The 23183-nt window shown below is 46.0% G+C and overlaps 1 protein-coding gene and 1 long non-coding RNA gene across 3 annotated transcripts in view; one reads left to right on the top strand and one right to left on the bottom strand.

Moving 5' to 3' along the window:
- The window catches only part of GCNT1 (glucosaminyl (N-acetyl) transferase 1), a 47655-nt gene extending 36591 nt beyond the window's left edge, over positions 1–11064 (bottom strand). Inside the window, exon 1 of the mRNA XM_042964478.1 lies at positions 10775–11064. The gene's annotated coding sequence lies outside the window, so the exon portion shown is untranslated. The remainder of the gene's footprint in view (positions 1–10774) is intronic.
- Positions 1–23183, top strand: part of LOC122233106 — a 41874-nt gene that overhangs the window by 9285 nt on the left and 9406 nt on the right. Inside the window, exons 2-3 of one of the 2 annotated variants that reach the window (XR_006210565.1) lie at positions 15714–15802; positions 16775–16894. This is a non-coding gene — a long non-coding RNA (uncharacterized LOC122233106). Of the gene's footprint in view, positions 1–15713; positions 15803–16774; positions 16895–23183 lie in introns of those variants that run through there. The other variant, XR_006210566.1, reaches the window with a different exon arrangement.

Below are 23183 nucleotides of genomic sequence, written 5' to 3'. Positions count from 1 at the left end.
AAAAATTTTTTTATGTTTATTTATTTTGAGAGAGAGAGAGAGGGAGAGAGACAGCAAGCGGGGGAGGGGCAGCGAGCGAGAGGGAGAGAGAGAATCCCAAACAGGCCCCACGCTTTCAGTGCAGAGGCCGCCAGGGGACTCGAATAGGAACTGCGTGGGACCGTGACCTGAGCTGATACCAAGAGCCGGATGCTTGACCAACTGAGCCACCGAGGCTTAAGTTTAGATAATGTTTTCTCCTGCCGCTAATGATTATTCGGATATGTTCAGTTTAAAGGAATTCTTATACAGCTTCGGTGGCCTGTTACATCGCTGCCGATGTCACTGCACTCAGGGGTACGAATTCCTACGAGCTGTCCGTAAGGGCGGTGGGACAGTGTGAATACATGTAAGAATCATTGGTCTAGGAATTTACTCTATGTAAAGAATTTGACAAGTGCACAAAGATTTTTTTTTAAGTTTATTTATCTATTTTGAGAGAGAGAGCATGAGAGAGGGAGGGACAGAGAGAGAGGGAGAGAGAATCCCAAGCAGCCTCCACACCGTCAGCAAGGAGCCTGATGCGGGGCTCAAACTCATGGAACCGTGAGATCATGACCTGAACCAAAACCAAAAGTCAGTTGCTCAACTGACTGTGCCACCTAGGCACACCCAAAGGTTTTTTAAACCTTTTTTAAAACCCCTTTTAAAGGGGCTCTAACCCACAAACCCCTTTTTTAAAACTTTTTTAAAACCCCTCACAAAGGTTTTCTAATAAGGATGGTCACTGATTATATTGGAAACATTAAAGTTTGTTAAAAGATACTTTTCAGAAAAAGGTAAAAACACGACTCATACAGATATGAAAATAAGGGTGTGTTAAAGAATTTATTTTACATACATGATGGGAAAGAGAGAATCAGGCAAATGTTACAACCAAGTTGAAAAGAAGACTCAAAACATACAGATTTGTTTAGAGTAAAGGAAGACTGAGATTAATTACAAATGGAGACAAAAGTGATTTCCCCAGAGGTGTGGGGATAAGGAAATCAATTAAATCACTACCACACAGGACAGAATTTATATATCTATCCGTTACCTACAACTTACAAAGCACAAACAGCTCAAAGATTATGAATAAATAGAGCTAGAAGGTATAACCCAAAAGGGTATGCTATAGATAATGCATAGTGCATCATACAAACACTATTAAAACAAGTTTTATTATTAGAAAACGGTTGTTAGGTTGCACTGATAATCATGCAGCTCTAAAAAAATAATGGTGGGAATAGCATGCTATAATGTCACGGAAAGCAAAGTTATTATATCATTAAATTCAAAAAAGTAAGAACATTACCTTGCATATAATTATCTCTCATGATCAAGGAAAATGGATAAATAATGCATAAGCAGTCATTTCCAGAAATTTTTACTTTCTACTTCTTAATGTTTGGGTAAAAAAAATACATAAAAAGATTTCTTACAACTATCATAGCTTTAAAAAGATATTTCCGTTAAAAAAATTTTTTTTAACATTTATTTTTGAGAGAGAGAGAGAGAGAGAGAGAGAGATCAGGAGCGGGGAGGGCCAGAGAGAGAGGGAGACACAGAATCCGAAGCAGGCTCCAGGCTCTGAGCTGTGGATTCACAGGGCTCTAACCCACAAACCATAAGATCATGACCTCAGTCAAAGTCAGATGCTTAACCGACTGAGCCACCCAGGCACCCTGATATTTCCATTTTGAAAAATAATATAAATACATGAATAAATAAACTAGTAGTAAACTGAACATTTATGTAAAAAAGAAAAATGATTACAGTGAGCAGATACCTATCAGGATATTTATCAGAAGAAAACAACTTGAAAGAAGTACTTGTCTAAATGGGTAAACAAATTGTGATATATCTATGCAATGGAATACTGCTCTGAAAATTAAAGGAACCTCAATTAAAAAAATTTTTTTTAACATTTATTCATTTTTGAGAGACAGAGACAGAGCATGAGTGGGGAAGGTACAGAGAGAGAGGATGACACAGAATCCGAAGCAGGCAGCACAGAGCCCGATGCGGGGCTCGAACCCCAAATGGCGAGATCACGACCTGGGTGGAAATCAGATGCTCAGCCGACTGAGCCACCCAGGCGCCCGAAGGAAATCTCATTTAGAATGAAGCCAGGAAACCAGCAGGGGGAGCTCTCAAAGTCTACCGCTCTTGGTCAATGGCAGACCCAATGGGGAGAGAGGAGCCTTGCAAGGTGGATGATAGTACTTCACTATTCCCGTAGGAGGAAGAAAGTCTTTCCTCCTTCCCTAGTCAATGGCAGACTCAGCCAATGAAAAGCCACTATACTTTCAACCCCCCCTTTACTCCAATGGACATTTTTTTTATAACAGTCTTCCAACCTCCTCTCTCCCACCCTTATAAAAGGTCAACCTCCTCTCTCCCACCCCTCCTTTTCTCTGTGGACCTGCCTGTAGTTTTGCTATAGCTTGCTTGTCCTGGATTCCAAGTCTTGCTATTCCGAATAAACCCATTGTTTTGCTGGTAAAAAAAAAAAAAAAAAACAAACAAACAAAAAACAAAAAACTGGCCATTTTATTTTTATGGTTTAACACTACTTAGTTTTTGGAGCGAGATGGGTTCACACAACAATACAGATGAATTTCACAAACCTTATGCTGAGATAAAAAGTGCCAAACGCAAAAGACCACGTACAGTTTGATTCATAGGTATATATTTGAAATTCTGAACGGGTGAACCTCCAGTGACAGAAAGGGGAGTAACTGTTGCCTGGAGCAGAGGGGGGTGGGCTTGCTTTTTGAGATGATCGAAATGTTCTTTATTTTGGTCATGGGAGTGATTACACGGGTGCATACATTTCTCAAAAACCCATTGAACATCCACTTAAGATGGACATATTTTATTGTGTGTGTAGGGGAGGAAAATTCATTTCCCTTCTGCCCTTCTAGATTCTCGGCTGAGACATCCGTAGAAATAAAAGGTAGATGAACAGGAGAAAAACAACTTTAATAACATGTATACCTCCTATCTACACGGGAGTGTAGGGGTCAAGGGCAGGCTACCCCAAGACAGGCCATTTGGGGATGCAGATTATGCTGAACTGAAAAAAAAATCAAAGCCCAAAAGACTCAGGAAGAAACCTTGACCTCCCCCCCAACACTGCCTAACAGAATTTAGATAGAGGACCTGTGCCTGGAAAAGAACTGCCACCACAGGGAGCTACATTATCATATGAACTGTGTATGAAAGACAGGAGCCTAGCAAGGCCTATTTGGCCAAAGTTCTCTCCATGTCCCATTGTTTCTGAGTGACTCACCAAACATATGTTAACCAAACGTTTACTCTGATTCATTTTCCTATGAGTTCCATTCCATCCTTTTGAAGGCCCAGACCCCTGTCCCCTTGTCCTTAGTTCAGGATGACATATATACCTGTTTTTGCCTATCTTTGGAATCTCATGTCTATGTGGATTCCCCATACTTAACAAAATTAAGTTTGATTTTCTCTGATCTGTCTCATGTCAATTTAATTCCTAGTCTAGTTAGAAGAACCATGAAGGACAGAGGAAAAATGTTTTTCCTCCCGGACAGGAGACACCCAGGAAAAGAGGGTCACTCCTTGATATGGCCCAAGCCATCACCTTAAGTACCAATCACCAGCAAGTGATAAAGGTTGTTAGAGGGCAGGTGCATTTATGGGAGGTTTCAGAAAAAGCACAGTAAATGAGGTAAGGTTGTTATGCAGACTTAAGTTGCTGTCTCCTCCCTGGATAAGTTTCCAGAGATTAGTCGTTTTTCTCTTCCTGGTACAGAGAGGGAGAGATCTTTACAGATGGAGATTTCCCTTATAAATGTAAATATCTTTTACAAATGATGCCAAAGAGGCCTATGTTGGGGTGACAAATTTCTGTTCTTCTTCATGTGTAAACCACATCTCAATAAAATTGATTTTAAAAAATATCTGTTTAAAAACACTAGAAGGGGTGAAAGGGGGGAGAGCAGTGTTGGGCAAGGTCTGAACACACTGAGTTTGCAAAGCTGAAGAACTCTCCAGCAGCAGAAGGATTCTAGGCTTCTGGAAATATGCATGGACTCCAGCATTACCTACCTAGATGCCACCTGGAAAAGGATGGCTGGTGCAACCATAACATTAAATGTATGCTTTTAAGGGGCACCTGAGTGGCTCAGTCGGTTAAGCGTCTGACTTCGGTTCAGGTCATGATCTTGCAGTTCACGAGTTCGAGCTCCACGACAGGCTATGAAGCCTTCTTCAGACTTTGTGTCCTCCTCTCTCTCTGCCCCTCCCTCGCTCATACTCTGTCTTTCTCTCAAAAAAAAAAAAAAAAAAAATTTTTTTAAATAAATAAAAATAAATGTATGCTTTGGGGGTGAGAGGGCATCGGAGAAGTCATGGGGAATTTTTACAATTATGAGGCCGTGGCACAGCATAGGAAGGGGGGAGGGTTGGAGAAGGTGGAGGAGAAATAAATGAACAGTCTATCCTGGACATCAGGGAGGGTGCAGCTATGTTAAAGGAGACAAAAGAATCAGGTAGGGTCACAGCATATTTCAAACTGAGCATTGTAACTCTCATGCTAAAGGAACAAGAATGTCCCAGGTCTAAAATTGTTCCCTTAATGCTGATTTGCAAGTGGAGGTTGAAACGTGACAGAGGTGCCCTCTGGTGGTAGAATCCAAAAGCAAATGTATAAATACGGAAGAGTTGAAAAATAGGATGAAAATCAGCTGTAGTTTTTATATATATTCGATGTGAGAAGAAAATACAGTCAATCTTTACCACGGGAAAAAAATCGACTATGCTTACCTAGCATTTTCTAAAATAAAGAGCTTAAAAGAATTCCATTTCCAGTCAAGAGGGAGTAACAGGGATCAGATTTACCTTCTGTTACAAGCAACAGGATCTGAATAGTCACTTATTTTAAGCTCCCCATCACCAAACGAAGACTTAATTACAGTTTTGGCGCTCTCAGAAATGGAATCTTAAACCAGCCCATCAGGAATCACCTGATGAGCTCTAGTTAGGTAATCTGCCTGATGGACCCCTGATTTCTCCTAAAGGAAAGTAGCCTTACAATAACCAACTTACTTTTTTTTTGTTGTTGTTTTGGCCTAGTATAACTTCCTTTTCTGCTCTCTTCTGCCTATAAAAGTTTTTCATTGTGTACAGGTTCAGAGATCCTTTCTATCTACTAGATTGCATGCTGTCCTATTTATTTTTTTAAGTTTATTTATTTTGAGAGAGAGCGCGCACACATAAGTGGGGTAGGGGCAGAGAGAAAGGGAGAGAGAATCCCAAGCAGGCTCCACACTGACACAGGGCAGAGCCTGACAGGGGCCCCGAACTCACAAACTGCGAGATCGTGACCTGAGCTGAAATCAAGAGTCGGATGCTTAACCGACTGAGCTCCCCAGCCACCCCAGATGCTGTCCTATTTATAAACCATTGAACGAAGTCAGTGAGATCTTTACAATTTACTCAGTTGAATTTTGTGTTTTAGCCCTTCTCATTTGAAATGAGAAATCGTACAGAAATGTATTAAAATGACTTCTGAAATAATGGTTTTCAGAAACTGGACATCAGGCAGCACAGGATAGTAATCTCGAAAAATGGGAAACAAAGGTGAGGTGAGCCTTATGGTTGCCCTGAGAATGTTCCCAGGCTGCCACTTAAGGAGAGATAACTCAGGCAGAGCTCAGCAGGTTTCCTGAGATATAGAAATGGAGCAAGGAGGCCAGAGAGACCAAGGTAGCTAGAGTCCACAGGGCACAATACTAGAAAGGAGAGAACAACTCAGGGAGAGAACTCCTAAGATCTTCAGAGCGTCCTTTTTCAACTCTTCAGCTGAGAATGCCTGTTTATGAGGAAACTACCTGAGGCCAGGAGGGAACTACCCGAAGGTAGCAGAGGGAACAATCTCTAGAACTCACAAAGAGCTAAGAGCAGTACCTGTTCCCGCCCCCAGAGTGGAAATTCTGGTAATTCAAGAGACATTAGATAAAGTACATGGTATGGGGCAAAACTGTCCCTAGAGTAACAGTTGTTTTCGTCCTGAATAGCAAAACTGAAAAGCAAGATTCAAAAGGGTCAAACTATTTCCAAGTAACTTAACTGTGTCCCAGAAAAAGGCCAAGAAAAAAAAAATACATATATACTCGTACACCCAACGTGGGGTTTGAACTCACGACCTCAAGATCAAGAATCACGTATTCTACTGACTGAGCCAGTCAGGCAGCCCTTGGCCAAGAATATTTATAGGAGTCAAAATACAACCAGCACCCAACAAAGTAAAATTTACGATGTCTGGCATTCATTTGAAATTAACTAGGCAGGCAAAGAAACCAGAAAGTATGATCCATAACAAGAAGGGAAAAAATAAATGTATGCAAATAGATCTTTCTAAGTGATAACAGAAGTACATTAAAACAGTTATCGTAACTACATTCCATCTATTCAAGAAGGTAAAAGAAAGACTGAACATGTTAAGTAGCAATGTGGATGATCTAAAATTGGACTTCTAGAGATCAAAACACCATGTCTGAGATGAAAAATACACTAGCTGGAATTCACAGAAGATTATAGAGGAGAGAAGAAACGATTAGTGTACTTAAAGAAGCAGCAATAGAAACTATAATAGGAATAGGAAATTAATCACAGAGAGAAAAAAGACTGAAAAAATGAGCACATCATCCGTCAGCTGTGGGACCGCTTAGCGACATAGTGTATGTGGAATTGGGGTCTTTGCTATCCTGTTAACCACTCTGTTTCCTACCTCTTTTTTCTACTGCATCCACTTTAACCATCAAGAAAAAAAAATGCTCGTCCCTCAAACGTCCACCTGCAAACTACTAAAACTAAATAGTTTTAAATCTTAATCTTAAAAAGATCTGTAATAACTGAACACAGTGAAGACTTTATATAACTCCATCTTTCTGTGACTCCCAATGGCTCTCCAGCCTCTTAGCAACACATAGTAACACTGTTTACTGCCTAATCTTTGAACCCTAGTCCTTGTCTACTACCTTCGTTCCTCGAAGTTGGTCATTTTCCTGCCTTTGTTGTCACTCATCAAAGTGGATTCCTTCCCTCCACTGGCCCTGAATTTTGGGTATCCCCAAGCCTTGGTCGTAAAGTCACGAAATTTCAGGGTTGGGCAGAGATCTTACACACGACCTACGCTGGACCATTCACTGTGGAACACTTGATTTATGCTTAGAACTTCTTTTTTTTTTTTTTTTTTTTTTTTTTTCAACGTTTTTAATTTATTTTTGGGACAGAGAGACACAGAGCATGAACGGGGGAGGGGCAGAGAGAGAGGGAGACACAGAATCGGAAACAGGCTCCAGGCTCCGAGCCATCAGCCCAGAGCCCGACGCGGGGCTCGAACTCACGGACCGCGAGATCGTGACCTGAGCTGAAGTCGGACGCTTAACCGACTGTGCCACCCAGGCGCCCCTAGAACTTCTTTATCATATAGTCGTCCAGCTTTTGTAGGAACACCATCATGGTGGGTGCTTTTCCCTGTCTATTCCCACCAGCGGTAGCTCTAATCTTTAGGCCCTGCTTTCTCATACTAAGCTGAAACAGGTTTCTCTGTAACTTCTGCCAAATGGTCTGGTCTCAGGCTCTTACCCTTCCTTCGTTTCCACTCCAGCCTAGACCCATTAACACCTCAAGTATGGAATACTTCAATAACTTGATGGTTTCCATTGTAATCTTTCAGTTCACTCAGTTCGTAACACTCCCCCCCTGACTAATCTCTAAAACACAGTTTCAATACTGTTATGTTTCTCTCCTACTTAAGAGCTTATAAGTGCTCCCTATGTTTTTCCTATCAAAACATGTATTCGTTTTTCTTTTTTTTTAATGTTTATTTATTTATATGGAGAGAGAGAGAGAGAGAGAGAGAGAGCACACAAACACAAGTGGAGGAGGGCCAGAGAGAGACAGGGAGAGGGAATCCTAAGCAGTCTCCATGCCGTCAATGCAGAGCCCGATGCAGGGCTTGAGCTCACAAACCGTGAGATCATGACCTGAGCCAAAATCAAGAGTCAGACGCTTAACCGACTGAGCCACCCAGACGCACCATTATTTTTTCAATATACTCTTTTCTGAATGTCATTCAAGCACAGATACAGAATTCAAAAATGCATAAGCCTCCACCCCTCCACTTTCCCTACAGAGGCAATCACTGTTGAAAGATTTTGGGGAGTTGGTTCGGGTTTTTTCCTCTGAGATCTTTCCAGAGATGTTCTGTACATTTCATCAAATGTGTATCTTTTGCCGGCCTCTGATGATACCTTTCGCCAATGACCTTTACCCTTGAACCAGTTTAGCAATACCTGTCTAATATCTGCTCTTGACCTACCTTTTTTTTTCACTTAACACAAAATTTTGGAAATCACTCTGCATCAGTTTATATAAAGCCTCTTTGTTTTTTCTCAATGTCTGCATAGTAGAAAGGATGCATCATGATGTTTAAATAGATCCTTAATGGGTATTTAGTTTGTTTCCAGTTTCTTGCTCTTACGAACAACGCTGCCATGAAGAACAACGTACATGTATGAAATATATGTATAGAATAAGTTGCCAGAAGTGGTTTTGTTTGCTTAAAACACATGACATTTAAAAAGTTGATAGATATTACCCTCTGAGTGGTTTCCTTCAGGGTGAAGGTCATTGGCAAAAGATACCATCTGACACAGCAAAGGAAACAAGTTCTTTATGCCTAGGCAAAAGATAGAAAAGACCCACACCCTTCTGCCAGACTCAAGAACGCCCCCTGCCCCCCCTCAGCAATCCTCTCTGCTGCAGAATCAATTTTTATTCTTTCTATTAAATCTTTATTATCAGCATACAACAATGTTATTTCTCCCTTCTTTTTAATTTTTTTTTTTTTTTTTTTTTTTTTTTTTTTTTTTTTTACCATTTATTCAGTTTTGAGAGAGAGAGAGAGAGAGACAGAGCGTGAGCTGGGTAGGGGCAGACAGAGAGGGACACACAGAATCTGAAGCAGGCTGCAGGCTCCGAGCCGTCAGCACAGAGCCCGACGCGGGGCTCGAACTCACAAACCGTGAGATCATGACCTGAGCTGAAGTCGGACGCTTAACTGATGAGCCACCCAGGCGCCCCTTATTTCTCCCTTCTTTAAGGGCTTCTTTCAATCCTAAGATCACAGAGAGCTGGAGATTGAGCAGTCGTCTCTGTCAGAAGGACACACTGCCTTGGATACTGGTGCTGGGGCGAGGGTCCCCACAGGTCTCTGAAAATTTCCCTTTGCTGCACCCACAAGAGGGTTCATGGCCCTCTCAGACCCTCTGTGGGTTCTGGAGACCCCAGTGGCATACCCAGCCCGTGAAGGGTACGGCTCAAAACTCCAGCTCATTCCTAAACAACCACGCTGCAAAGCTGAGCGGAAGGTCGGTGTCACGTGGAGATTGCCTAGATGGGATAGAATAATCCCATTAGAAGGCCTCGGCCTTAGTCGGGATGATATGCCTTCCATAGAGGAAGCGTACCCATTTATACTCTCACCGACGACACCCGTCTGCCTGTTTCCGCACCTGCTCACCCGTACAGCCAAGCGTCAAGGACTTTTGCCTTTGCCGAGAGTGACAGGTAAAAACTGTGATACACGCTTTCAACTTCACGTTTCTCTCATGTGTAGAGTGGCACATCTTTTCAGAGAATACCAACGAAAGACCTACATGTCTCTCTGCCTAGCAGGGCAACTCTGCTTCGTGGGTGCTTGATCCCGCCCTTCGGTCACACTCGAGAACATCTCCCAACAGTCCTCTCTGCTGCAACTCCCTGCATTGCCACCTTTCCAAGAGCCCCTTCTTTTGTCAGCCACTCTCCTCCTTCTTTCTCTCTCTCTTCTCTCCCTCCCCGACCTCTCGCTATTTTTTTTTAATTTTTTTTTCATGTTTTTATTTATTTTTGAGACAGAGAGAGACAGATTATGAACAGGGGAGGGGCAGAGAGAGAGAGGGAGACACAGAATCTGAAGCAGGCGCCAGGCTCTGAGCTGTCAGCCCAGAGCCCGACGCGGGGCTCGAACTCACGGAGTGTGAGATCATGACCTGAGCCGAAGTCGGACGCTTAACCGACTGAGCCACCCAGGCACCCCAACCTCTCGCTATTTTAGAGCAAAGCTTGGCAAACTCTGCCTGGGAGGGCCGGGTAGTAAATATCTTCAGCACTGTGGGCTTCGACCAGACCCCCTGGTCTCTGTCACAAGTCCTTAACTCTGCGCTGGAGCTGACAGGAGTGACAGCACCTACGTGAGTGAGCAGGGCAGCCGTTCACCTTAGTTTACTGGCCTCGCTTTACAGAACACGGACCTCCGTTCCTGCTCGTGGGCAGTGAGCCCTCAGCAAGTGACTGCACTTGTTCCTGTGACCCGCCCTCCGCCAGCTCTTCCCAGAGCCTCGCAGAGGGTCCCAGGGAGCGTAAACCTCCCCGTGGGTGTGGCCAAGGGAGTTTCTGGAAGGACCCGGTTGTGCCTGTCCTCTTCACACCCTGTGCTCTCTAATCCGGTTCTTCCTCCAGTGCCCGTAGGGAAACCATCCTCGTCAAAGTCGGGTCTGTGTTGTTCCAAAATCCAGCAGGTAGGCATTTATCTGAACTCCTCCTACGGGTCATCTCGGCAACCTTTCAGCCAATAATCACTGTCCTTGAAAGCCCTTCAACGGGGCCCTGAATCCTTCCCGATTCTCTCCTGTCACTCCTCCTCTGCCTGCTGGTTCCTCCTTACCTCCCAGGCCTTGGGACGCCACCACCACGCCTCCAGACTCAGGCCTCAGGTCCCTCTTCCTTTCTCTCCACGGTCCTTCCTTGTGAGCTCCCCGGGCCTCAAGCCGTTCAGTGTTCCTGTATTTAACATGGCCATCTCCCTCCTTGTGATCTCCCGTCTGGACCTCTCCTCTGAACTCCGGATGCGTGTTTCCGGCTGCTTAGTTGACAACTCCACTTGAGGGCTAGATCGGCATCTCAACTAGGCCCCACGTGCAGCCCCTAATCTCCTCCTCCAACCTGCTTCTCTGCCAGCTTCTGCCTCTGTCATCCACAGCCCCTTCCGTCCGGCTGCTCCGGCCGAACCCGTGGGCAGTCCCCCCTGCCGAGGCTCTCGGTCTCACACAGCGCGTGTCCCCTCCATCAACGAGGGCTTTGAGCTCCCTGTTCAAACTGTGTCCGGATTACGATCCCTCCAGCCTCCTCCACTGCCTCCCCCGCCCCCCCTTCCTCACGAGAAGCGCCCTGTTTCCCCTCACACCCCTAGCCACCCGTTATCTCCACAGCCACAAGAGCGATGGTTCTCAGATGTAGATCAGGGCTCCCAACGGAGCGTCAAGGTCAGTGGTTTCGCAGTCGCCTCTATAAGCCCGGCTCCACAATCTCTCTGCCCTCGTCCCCTGTCTCTCTCCTCTCTCCCTCAGGTCCACGCACACGGGCTTCCTCGCTCCTAGTGGACCACACCAGGCATATGCTCATCTCCGGGGCTCTGTACCTGCTGCCCCACTGCCTGGAAGACTGCCTGGAAAGTACCAGACTGGGTTCAACTATGACTTGGCCATGTTACCTTCACTGACCCCCTCATTTAAAATGGCAACATCCTGGGGCACGTGGGTGGCTCAGTCGAGTGTCCAACTTCGGCTTAGGTCGTGATCTCCAGGTTCATGGGTTCGAGTCCCGCATCGGGCTCTGTGCTGACAGCTCAGAGCCTGGGGCCTGCTTTGGATTCTGTGTCTCCCTCTCTCTCTGCCCCTCCCAGCTTACACTCTGTCTCTCTCTCTCTCTCTCAAAAATAAACAAACATTAAAACAGAAACACCTCTCCCTGGTTCTCCCTGTCCTCCGACATGTTCTTCCACAATAGCACTTACAGCATCTAAAATCTGTCACACAAGTAGGTTTCACTTAATTAAAAAAAAAAAAAAAATCTGCTCCCCCTCCAATACATGGGAAGCTTTTTGTGAGAGCAGAGTTTGTTTTTTTTATCTGTGTCAATCTTAGTATATCCCCAACATCTATGAAAGTGCTTGACACAAAGTAGGGGCTCAATAATATTTGCTGGATGAATAAGGGAATAAATGAACGAATAAAGATATTTACCGCAAGTGTAATGATTTTAAACAACACAAATGTATCAGCCTACAGTCCTCCAGGGCAGAAGTCTGACACGGGTCTCGTTGGTCCAAACTCAAGCTGTGAGATGGGCTGCCTTCCTTTCTGGAGGCTCTGTCTCCCTTTCTGCCTTCATTTTCTTCCTTCGAGAACCCGGTGATGTCGTTGGGCTCATCCAGATAATTCACTATAATCTCCTTTTCATAAAATCAGCTGACTAGTTATCTTAATTCCATCTGCTACCTTAATTCCCCTTGGACATGCAATATATTAACAGGTTCTGGATATTAGGATGTGGGCATCTTTGGGGGCAGGGCGTGATTCTGTTCCCCATAGGCAGGAATCCATGAGAATTCTTCAGGAGCCACACAGCTCGTTCCCAAATCAACCCCTCAGAGCCCTGCAGATCAGTGTCACTGAGAGTCACTTCTGTGAAGGAGTCTCTCCTGCCAGGAAGGATCCCCTCCACTGCTTTCACTGGGCAATGCCTCCTCCCTCTCGGCTAGCGGTCCATTGGGACAAGATGACAATAAATGATTTCAGCCTAAGATACACATAAAAAGGTTTCCTCTCCTAGGGCATTTGCACTCTTTAAGAGGGTTTTTTCAGCTGCAAGTTACAGGAAACCCATGTGTTTGATATAATTAAGGGTTTATCTTTCCTACAAGCAAGACCTCCGGAAGTAGCAGCCACTGGCATTGACTTTGAGGACTTAATGTCACTGGCACCGTGTCTCTGCCGTTGTCTTTCTTGCGCTTATAACCAGGATGGGGCTGCGCCACCCAAACATTCTAGGCAAGAAGGAAGGACAGAGCAAAGATGGTCCCACTAGTCATGTTTCTTGCCAGAAAAAAAAAAAAAAAAAAAATCTGTTCAAATTGCACCCCGCACATATTCAGACTTCCCCTGATGTCTCAGTGTCCAGAACTGATCACACAGATACTCCCAGCTGCAAGAAGTCGAGGGGCTGTATGATCACAATCGATTTAGACCAGTCGTGATCTAATGTCTACAGACGCTCATGTTGCTGTCACAAACAGAATTTCCATTAGGTCATCTGAGGAATGCCAGCCTTGGTAAATAAATACACAAGGTGCCTAGTTACATTTGATTTTCTGACAAACAATGAATGCTTCTTTTTTTTTTTTTTTTTCCAGTGTAAGAATGTAATAGCTGGGACATAGTTATACTAAAAATTATTCACTATTTATTTGAAATTCAAATTTAACCGGACTTCCTGTGTTTTACCTGGCTCTAGGTTAGCAAAGAGAAGGACCAGTGGATGTTGAGGATCTGCCACGAGGGGGATGGCATTTTATCCTGAAAGTTTAACGGCTGGTGGCAGAATTTCAGGACTCGGCGGCAGGCTGGTGGGGGAACTCTGCCATGAAAAAGTCTAGGGACTTCCATTTTGACCTTCCATTCATATAGTTGTACGACATCCTAGGCAATCTCCAGGTAAAACCTGTCTTCAGTGGGGTTGACAGGAGGTTTCCTCTCTAGTAATCCCCAATCAGCTAGCTTCTCCTTTTCAGCAAGTATCTTCTGCCCTGCCTGTCCCAGTGCGGAAACTGTTCGACCGTGGAAAGCAAAACGGGAAAGCGGCAGAAACAGCCAAAATCCAGGTCTGCTCAAATTAATCTATGGCCTTCTTTGGACTGTTCCAACCAGGGTCATGATGAAGTCAGTGATTTACAACTTTAGCACCCAATCAGAAAAAAGGTTAATTAAAAATATGAAATTGGGTCACCTGGCTGGCTCATTTGGTGGAGCATGCGATTCTTGATCTCAGGGTTGTGAGTTCGAGCCCCGGGTTGGATGTAGAGATGACTTCCAAATAAAATCTGTGAAAAGATATACAATTAAATTTAAAACTTTAATTTTTAGAATAAACACTCCCTATTAGCTCGTTTCCTCTCATATTGTTCCCGCTGTAATTTAAATATTCTATAACCACCAAAATATGGGTTCTGTGGCCTAACAGTGCCTTTAGTCTGAATTTGCTGACATTTATTTCAAGCCAGAGCTGGCGAACAGAGATATCTCCAGAATCGCACAGCGTGACTTGCTATGAGACAAGGTTGAACTATTTTGATGTTGATTCTGACCACAGGTGAGCATAGCTCTTAGTCCGATTTTACAATTACAGCCCAAACCGTATTATTAATTTTTTAAAAAATCATGATCACTTTACCTCCTCAGGCTTAGGTTTCTCAGGTATAAAACCTAAATTCAGAAATTAGTGCGTTCAAATTGGCTGGGTCGCCATAGAGATTCTACAGACTCTTTTGGTCCCAGGAAACCTCAGAGAATAATAGAGCATTTACCACATCTTATGCCTTAATGGGAACAGTAATGGCTAGGTCACACTTTCCATACCCCCTGCAATAGGCCACCTGTGGCCTACCTTATATGACTCACATTTTTTGCATGTGTCTCAGATTTTCCCGACTGTGAAACAGAGAGTGTGACAGAAATATAACTCCCAGTTGTTTGAAATCCTTTGACCAAAATGGCTTTTTAATGTCTTAGCATCGTGTATGATTTTGTAAGCTGTTTCGTCGGTGGCTCTGAAACTTGCTGTAAACTGGAATACTTAGGGAGCTTTAAAAACCTTCTGGTGCCCAGGTACCTGGGTGGCTCAGTCGGTTGAGCTGACTTTAGCTCAAGTCATGATCTCACAGTCTGTGAGTTTGAGCCCCATCCCGGGCTCTGTCTGCCCGATGGATTCTCTGTCTGCCCCTGCTTCACTTGTGCTCTCTCTCTCTCTTTCAAAAATAAATACAAATTAAAAAGAAAAAAATTCTGATTTCGTTGCAGTAGAGTGTGACCTGAGTATTAGCATTTTAAAAGCTTTCCGGGGGCGCCTGGGTGGCTCAGTCGGTTAAGCGTCCGACTTCAGCTCAGGTCACGATCTTGCGGTCCGTGAGTTCGAGCCCCGCGTCGGGCTCTGGGCTGATGGCTCAGAGCCTGGAGCCTGCTTCCGATTCTGTGTCTCCCTCTCTCTCTGCTCCTCCCCCATTCATGCTCTGTCTCTCTCTGTCTCAAAAATAAATAAAAAACGTTAAAAAAAAATTTTAAAAGCTTTCCAGGTGATTCCAATGTGCAACAGAGTCCAAAATCAGGGCACACTCCTCCCAGGGAGCTATAAACAGTCCTCTTTCAGATATGCTACTTCTTAGACAAAGTCCCTCAATAATACCGTATGGGGAGAGGAATTAAGACGGCAGAGGGGTAGGGAGACCCTAGGCTTGTCTCATCCCTTGGGCGTGGATAGATAAATATCAAACAGTTTTGAACACCCAAGAGATAATGCCCTGTAGACATAGTCTTCATTCTCCCTGCTGGGCTTTGCTCCCCATAACCACCGGGAGGGAGGCAGAATAGTGAAGCGTAGGACCCGAACCACACTAAGAGGGGTGGGGGCACAGTCAAGTTGAAATACCAGTCTAAAAGGGACCCCGGAATCTGACTCAAACCAATTGGAAACGTGATCCCATTGTAACTCAGGTTTCCTCCACGCCAAGGGAGGAGAAATGTAAACATTGGTATTACTTTCACTCGGCACAGCTTTGGTGAAATCCGGGAACTGGAGAAGCTTTTGTTCACAAAGCAAACAAGGTCGTCAGCCTCAATATAATTCCTTCAGTTTCCTTGAGGTAGGTATTAACGTGTAGGTGCAATAAATACTTTAAAAACTTCTGTGGGGGTTGAACTGAACTGCTCTCAGAAGCCAAGGTCAGAGAGAAGGTATGGAGTCAGGAGCAGGAAGAGAAAGGCCACCCAAGAGTTGCCAAGCCAAGAAGAGAGGTTTGGGAGAAGAGATAACCTTGGGGTGGGTGTGGAGGGATTTATTATTTTAGAAACAAAAATCCTGCTACCATGGTATCCAGTCCCTTTCTTCCGGCTCTGCCCTAAAATCTTGAGTAAATGTTATATTCCTCACCAAGGCACTAATCCTCATCCAGGGAGAGTACTTGTTTTTGTAGAGCTCAAAGACCAGGATAGAGCATCAGAGTAGGAATCACGCAGAAAGGGGGACGCAGATCTCACAAATTTGTGTTTGCCCTCATTTCTGCTAAGTTCACGTAGACAATTATTTAATGGTTTCCGGGAAAGAATACCAGGCATTAGCCTGCTTAGGCACCATCATGCCTCACACCTGCACTGGGCAAAAAGAAATGAAACCTGAAGAGGGAAGTTAGGGGTGAGAAGACTTATGGCATCGGTTCTCAAAGTTGCCACGTTGGAGTCACAGGAGGGTGACAAACAGACTGGTGAGAAACACGGGCTGCTGACCCCACCCCCGGGGTTTCTGATTTACTAGATGGGGCCCTGTCTCACACGTTTCCAAGTGATGCTGACGTTGTTTGGTCTGGGGACCACCCTTTGAGAACCACTGGCTCATAATGCTCTCATCGAGGTTATTTCCGGGTCTAGTATTTACTCTGATCTCTTCTTTAAAATTTCTAACAGGTTTTATGAGAAAATAAGAGTGCCATGGTCAAAGAGGTGGGGGAAGTACTGGGTTAAAAAAAGCTGAAAGAGGTGTCTTTTGAGAAATTGAAGTAACGTACTATCTACGCACACCACAGCTCACTCTCTCCATTTGTCTGATTTTCCTGTTCCAGGAAATTCTCAGCCCCAAAATGAAATGGCAGATCATTTTATTGTTCGCTCCAGGAACCATCTGAAGATGCAGTAATCCAAACATCACATTATTCGATTTACCCTCCTTAAAGTAAATATACTTTCCCAGGAAAATAGACAGCATCTAAAGATTATTTACTCTTAACTTTCATCCTGGTGTGTCTACCGATCTTAAATATTATACCACAGATTTGCCCCATCCTGATCAAGTTCTACGTGAAAATAGCCACCCTCATCCAGATGCCCCAAACCTCATAAATATCCTGCCTTCACCCTCACCCTTCTGACAAACTACTGAGTCCTTTGACAATAGTGATATCCCTTACCTTGATAAGCACTGAACTGAGCCTGGCCTTCTGCACGGGTTATTTTGGGGGCATTCAGAGAGAGCCAGCGTTCAACAACCTTTTGCCTTTGAAAGTTGCTAGGAGAAGAAATCTTAAAAGTTCTCCTCACAGGGCACCTGGGTGGCTCAGTCAGTCGAGTTTCCGACTCTCGATTTTGGCTCAAGTCATGATCTCATGGTTTGTGAAATCAAGATCCATGTCGGGCTCCACGCTGCTTAGGATTCTCTCTCCGTCTCTCTCTGCCCCTTCCCTGCTCGCAGGTGTTCACTTTTTTCTCTGAAAATAAATGTTTAAGAAAAAAAAAGTTCTCCTCACGAGGAAAACAAAACATTGTAACTCTGTGAGGTGACAGATGTCGTCTAAACTTGCAGGGGTGGTCATTTCACAATATATATTTACACCAAATTGTTAATGTTGTATACCCGGAACTTATGCAATGCTACGTGTCAGTTGCATCTCAATAAAACCAGGAAGAAAAAGAGGCGCCTGGGTGGCTCAGTCGGTTAAGTGCCCGACTTCAGCTCAGCTCACGGTCTCAGCGTTTGTGAGTTGGAGCCCCGTGTCAGGCTCTGTGCTGACAGCTCAGAGCCTGGAGCCTGCTTTGGATCCCGTGTCTCCCTCTCTCTCCCGCTCGCACTCTGTCTCTCAAAAATAAATAAAGGTTAAAAAAAAAAAATTAGAAAAAACATTGGTAAGAACAACAGCAAAACCAACCTATTGCCTTAACTTTCTACACTAGTTAAGTCTCTCTTCTTAGTCCCTGAATTATTCACAGCCTAGCAAGCTGCCTGGGAAATAGTAGACATCTAATAAATAAAATCTGGGTAATGGAACGAACTTTTCAGTCTTCTTTTTCTTAACTTCTAAATATTAAGTAGTCTTTACTCCCAACGTGACGTTTGAATTAAGGACCCTGAGATCAAGAGCCACAGGCTCTGCCCATGTGAACCAGCCAACGTGAGCAGTTGGCTGAGACAAGAGGCAAGTGGGATTACAGAAGCCAAAAGCATGCAAGGGGGTTATCGGGCCTCTGACATCTGGCTGGCCATTTTTTATCTGCTCTCGCCGACTTCCCTTCTCATCCCCCCTCTTGATTTTCAAGCTGTCGTGGCAGCCTTCGAGAAAATCAGTTTGTGGGGGCAGGGGAACCCCTGGCTGTCACAGGAGGAGGGGCGAAGACTGTTCTGCTGCTGTCCTCCTGCTGGACGGGGACGTGGAAGGGAGGGGTGTGACACCTAGGGTTTTTCGCCATCCAAAGGGGGGTGGCGACAGCTAGAATGGTCCCACTGGAGCATCACCTGGAGTTTCATAGCTTCCAGGCGAGGGGAAGCAAACCTGGTTAGCGTATACGAATCCAAGGAGCAAACAGGAGGGGTGTGAACGGCCTTAGGACAGGACCAGCTGAAGGAGGAGCAGGATGCCCAGTTCCATATGTTGCCCTGAGTTCCAGGAGTCTGCTAATTCTCGCCTCCTTCTCGTGATCCGCTCCCTTACTCGTTGGGCCATATCCCTAACTATCCCCGGTCAGTTAACACAGAAGCAGCATTCCTCATTTAGGAAGAGGCCTAGTCCTCCTTTCTCGGCAGGTAGCAGGTCTAGCCCTCTCCTGTTTTGTAAGACTACCGCCGCCAAGGAGTCTACTGGACCCTGTAAGGCCGCCAGGGACCCGGCAACTCGTTCTATGTCGTCCTGACACCAGTAAGTAGAGGGTTTGCGACTGAGGCGCCAATCTGTGGGAGGAACCTGGGTGAGTCCTACAGCGAAGAGTGTAGCCACAAGTGTGGAAAGAGACATAGGTCGGGGACGACCATGAAATTCGAGAGAGAAGGATTTGCTGTAGTTCATTTCAGTCGCTTGGGGATTTCCTCAAGCTTCTCTCTTCTGGAGAGTTCTCAGGTGTTGGCTGCGGGCCGCTGTCTCCTTAAGGGTGAGCTGTAGAGGATTATTCTGGTTAGCGGTGACTTTCCATTCCAAGTGGTTGTCAGGTGACAGGTGGGCTGCCTTTACTCCAGAATGGTGGATCCGGGTGGTTCGTCCTACAACCTTGAGGACTGTGGGCGTGGTTAGCACAACTAACTAGGGTCCCTTCCAGGTAGGTTTAAGTGGTTCCCTTCTCCAATTTTTTTTTTTTAACGTTTATTTATTTTTGGGACAGAGAGAGACAGAACATGAACAGGGGAGGGGCAGAGAGAGAGGGAGACACAGAATCGGAAGCAGGCTCCAGGCTCTGAGCCGTCAGCCCAGAGCCCAACGTGGGGCTCGAACTCACGAACCGTGAGATCGTGACCTGAGCCGAAGTCGGACGCTCAACTGACTGAGCCACCCAGGCGCCCCAACCCTTCTCCAATCTTTTATCCAAGCCTGGTCCCCAGGTTTGTGAGGGAGTCCGTTTTTCCTAAGGAAACAGGTATCCTGTCTGTCACCCGTCTATGCATCTCAAATACAGTTTTCCCTAGTCCTTAACGTTGTTTTTGTTTTTCTGAATCCCCTAGCTCTGTCAGATCGCCCTTGAATTTGACTAGTGGAGGGGGCCTACCGTATAGGATCTCGAATGGGGAGAATCCTAAATTTCTCTGGGATGTACAGTGTCCTCAGAGAAGAGATGGGGGTAGCGTATCTGGCCAGGGCAAGTCGGTTTCCTGATTTGGAAATTTGGCCATGGCTGATTTGAGGGTCCCGCTCATACGTTTCGCTTCCCCTGAACTCTGGGGCTGGTAGGTTGCGTTAAGTTCCTAGGGTTTTCACGGCTTCCACTCTTACTCATGGGTTTTCACGTGGTAGTCCCTGATATTGTGTCACTCGAGCATGAGTTTTCCAGTGTTGCCCCCTGGCATCCATCAGGGTAATAACTGAATGGGGAACCTTAACGTTTAGGTTTGCCCCCACATGAGTCGGCTTCCTTGATGAAAAGTGTGGTGGGTGCCAGGGCCCTCCGACAGGGTGGCCATCCTGCCGCAACTGAGTCAATGTGTTTTGAAAGGTATGCCACTGGTCTCTGCCATGGTCCAAATTCCTGGGTTAGAACCCCCAGGGCCACCCCATTGTTTCCATGCATGAAAGGTTGAAATCTCGTGATACAGCTGGGAGTCCCAAGGCTGGTGCCTCTGTGAGTTTCGTTTTTATGGATGTGAAAGCCTATCTCGATTAGGGGGTGCCCTTTCTTCCCCCTTTAGTGCCTCCTATAGAGGTCTGGCCCACTCTGAGAAGCCTGGGACCCATATCCGACAGAATCCTGCTGCTACTGGAAACTCTGGGACCTGCCGGCGGGCAGTGGGAACCAGAATGGCACAGACTGCCTGTTTCCCTTCTGTTCCCAGCATCCGTTTGTCTTGGGTAATTTTGAAGCCCAAATATTTAGCTTCCTGTTGGCAAATCTGTGCCTTTTTCTTTGACGCGGGGTATCCTGCCTCTGCTGGTAGCCTGAGTAGGGCCCCGGTTCCCTCCCAGCACTGGGTCCGTGTAGCACTGGCTAGCAGGAGATCGTCCACATATCGGAGGAGGACACATCCTAGGTCCCATCCCAGAAGCCTGGCTAAGTCAGATGCCAGCGCCCACTGAACAAGGTGAATCCTTGTGGCAGGCTCATCCAAGTCAATTGTTCCTTTGTCCCTGGGGTAGGGTTTTCCCATTCAAAGGCAAATAGGGCTTGAGTATTAGGCATTAGCTGGAGACAGAAGAAGGCGTGCTGTAAATCTAGACATGTGAACCATCCTGCCTCAGAGGGTACGAGTCTTGGTCGAGTGTATGGGTTAGGCAATGCTGAGTGCAGCGTGACGACTGCTTCATTCATGTCTCTTAGGTCCTGCACAGGGCGGTAATCCTTTGTCCCTGGCTTTTCCAGGAGTATTCCATGGGGACTGGCATCCTTTTAGAAGTCCCCACTTGAGTAGCCTGTCCAAGTGTGTCTGGATCCCCAAGCGTGCCTCCCATGGGACCATATATTGGCGTATTTTGACAGGTTGGGCCCTAGGGTCAATTAATATCGGGGTGTGTTTTTTTTTTTGCCACACCAGGAGGGTTTCCTTCTGCCCAAAATGAAGGGAATTCAGCTTCTAGCTTGGGGGCCAACATTGGCTCACCGGGAAGGGAAGTCTATAATCTCCATTCCTCTTCCCGTGGAATCGTCAGAGACAAAAGCATGGGTTGGGCCTTTTCGTTCAGGCACAACTGTGTCTGTCCATCTGAAGTGAAGGCTATTTCTGCGTCCAAGTTGGCTAGGAGGTCTCTACCTAACAGTGAGACCGGGCAGGTGGATAGATACAGGAATTCATGAACTACTCGGTGGCCCCCACCCGGCACTGTTGGGGACTGCACAATGGCCTTCGGGTTTACATCCCAGTGGCTCCTACAATGGTAAATTCTCCACCCAACAGAGGGGCCACGTTGTGTGTCACCACAAAGTGTTCGGCCCCAGTGTCGACCATGAAGTCTATTGTCTGGCCCTCAATCTGACCATGGGCTCATGGGGGTCAGTTGGAGAGAGCCCTGTCTTTCCTAATCGGGGTCCCCTCGTGCCAGTCCAATCAGATCAGCCTTGGGTGGTTCTGGTTGGAGCAGAAGTTTTTGGTTTTCCCTTTTAGCAGCTGGGGATTTTTCCAGTGTCCAAATTCTTTGCAGTAGGCACAATGATCCCGTCCCAGCGGTGCCCTTCTTTTCTGTTCTTGAGTCCCTTGCAGTTTCCGTGGAGGTCCTTCCGGAGGGGGTGATCACCCCAAGACCGCGGCCAGGAGAGCTGCCTTTTGTTTCATTCTTCTGTCCGCCTCTTTTCTGGCAGCTCGATCCTGATATACAAAAATCTTGTTGGCGATTTCCAATAGTTCGGTGGCGTTCTTTCCAGCGATTCCTTCCAACTTTTGGACCTTCTGTCTAATATCACTTTGGGCCTGTCCCACGAAGGCAGCAATGACCATGCGCTGGTTTTTGGGGGCTTCTGGGTAAAAGGGTGTGTAAACTCTGAAGGATTCACATAATCTTTCATAGAAATCAGCCGGTCGCGTCTGGCTTTTGTAGAACCTCAGCTACCTTTGCCATGTTGGTGGGCTTTCTGGCCCCTGCTTTTACTCCCTTGGAAGAAGGCAGGTCGGTATGTTTCTAATCTGACCCTTGCCGCTTCTGTGTTGGGTCCCAGCGATGCTCCCCTTCGGGTGTAGCCTCCCGTGCCCAAGCGTCAGTGTCTGGTTATGCATCTGGTGCCTGAGCCTGGAGCCATTTTCTGGCTTCGGTGACGATTTGTCAGCACTCTTCCACGATGCAACCCAGGCAGGGCAGTGAGATTCAAATATGGATTCCAGGAGACCTATCATTGCCTGAGGCTTCGCAGAGTAGGGCGGGTGTGATGTTTCCAGTCGAGGAGGTCAGTGCGGAATGGTTGGTAGTAGAAAACCAATCCCCCTCTTGTAGGGTCCCATCAGGGCCTATTCTCTGGAGATCCCTAGTCTCCTGTAGTGGCATCTGCATTGCTGTTGGGGCCTTGGACCTTGAGGCAAGAACCTAAGGCATCTTCCTACTGGTTCAGGTGTCCTTGGTTGGGGCCGACCGGCCACTGGTGGAGGCAAGACCGACGGGTGAACTGTCAGGCAGGTGACGTTCCCCTCCCTCGACTGATGGGATCTGGGGGCATATGGTGGCAGAAATGGAAGGACTTTCTCTGAATCTTCTTGGAGGCTGGGAGCGGTTTTTTTCCTGCTATGAGGTCTTCTTCTCAACCCCTGCCACAAAGACGCTACATTGTCCCTTACTGTTAACGCTGAACCGGACCCAAGGAGGCTTGATTTGTGCTATTTCCAGCCACTGATCGTTGTATAGGGATGATCCGGGGGGTCGGGGTCTCCAGTAACTACTTTGTAAACAGCTCATACTGTGGGGACATCTAGGGTGCCCTCAATGGGCCAGCCTACACAGAACATAGGCCATTCTAATTCACAGAGAGTGGGTAATTTCCCAGGGATCAATTTGACCCCATAGTCACCTGAAAATCTTTTTTAAAAATTCATTAAAAAAGTATTTTTTTACTGTTTATCTATTTTTTTTTTTTTGAGAGAGA

The sequence above is a fragment of the Panthera tigris genome, chromosome D4, assembly GCF_018350195.1.
Source record: "Panthera tigris isolate Pti1 chromosome D4, P.tigris_Pti1_mat1.1, whole genome shotgun sequence".
Lineage (NCBI taxonomy): Eukaryota > Metazoa > Chordata > Mammalia > Carnivora > Felidae > Panthera > Panthera tigris.
This window is presented reverse-complemented; position numbering and strand designations above follow the sequence as displayed.